This window comes from Condylura cristata, unplaced genomic scaffold (genome assembly GCF_000260355.1).
Source record: "Condylura cristata isolate star-nosed mole 26May11 unplaced genomic scaffold, ConCri1.0 scaffold00015, whole genome shotgun sequence".
In the NCBI taxonomy this organism is placed as follows: domain Eukaryota; kingdom Metazoa; phylum Chordata; class Mammalia; order Eulipotyphla; family Talpidae; genus Condylura; species Condylura cristata.
Window position 1 is genome coordinate 36,017,273 of NW_004567116.1, and position 1,099 is coordinate 36,018,371.

Sequence of the window (1,099 nt, forward strand, 5' to 3'; positions counted from 1 at the left end):
CACTGACGTGGTCAGCATTCACTTACTAGAACAGACCGCCAGAGGAAGTACTGGAGGGAAATGAAAGTAAAACTTAACAGGGTGGCCCCCAGGAAAAGAGGAGGTACCAGAATCCCTGACCCACCCTAGGGAGGGTGGAGCTTGAAGAAAGCAGAGTCAGGCCCTTCATAATACCGCGCACTGCGAGGGTGCCCGGGGGCGGAGGGAGGCGCCAGATGTTAGCTTAAACTAGCCTGTAAATACTCCAGCAGACCCCTCCTGGCGGGAGATCCTTGCCGCAGTCAGTAAATCCCAGCACTCTCCCTCTCGCTGGAGACAACCCACTGCATTTCGCCCTCGCGTGCCCAATAAAGCCTAGTACTGTAAAGACCGACGCTCCCATTTGGGGGAGCAACTCTTGGCCTGCTCCCGGAGACCCACAGGGAGGATCTGGGCTTCAGAGGGCCACCTTCTGTCCTGTGTCTGCCAACTAAGCTAGGTGAGCCTGCCCAGTTACGTGAGAAGGATTGGCAAAGGAAATTTAAAATTACCTCCGGTGGTCATCAACGTGAAACTAGTCCTTAAAAGCTGAAACCCACGCCCAAAGCTGTTAGCCGATTCTAATTGGGGTTTTGGCTTTCTGTTCTTGTTGATTGTTTTGCTTTTTAGCCTGGCCAATTAAATCCAATAACTAACTCTTTGTTATATGTTGAAGACTAATTTGTTCTTCCCAAGCAATGCTGCTAATTATAAACCAGATAAAAGCTTAAAGCAAAAGTACTCAGCGATACAAGACACTTAATGAAGACAATGTAGAGGAGGGTTTCCTGAAAATATGTTTGGCCAAATGTGTGAGTGGAGTTAACTGCTGTAGGGAGTGGAGTTGGGGAAGGAGTCCAGGAGCAGGGAGAAGAGGAAGCATACTAGTGTAACTGGGTGGTCCCTAGGAGAAGGGAAGTTCCAGGTTCCCTGCCCCACGTTGGGCGGTCCCTAGGAGAAGGGAAGTTCCAGGTTCCCTGCCCCACCCAGAAGGAGGGTGGAACTGAGCAGAGAAAAAGGAGAGAGAAGAGAGAAGAAGACAGATGGAGAAGGAGACCTAAGGAAGCCACGTGGAGCAGCA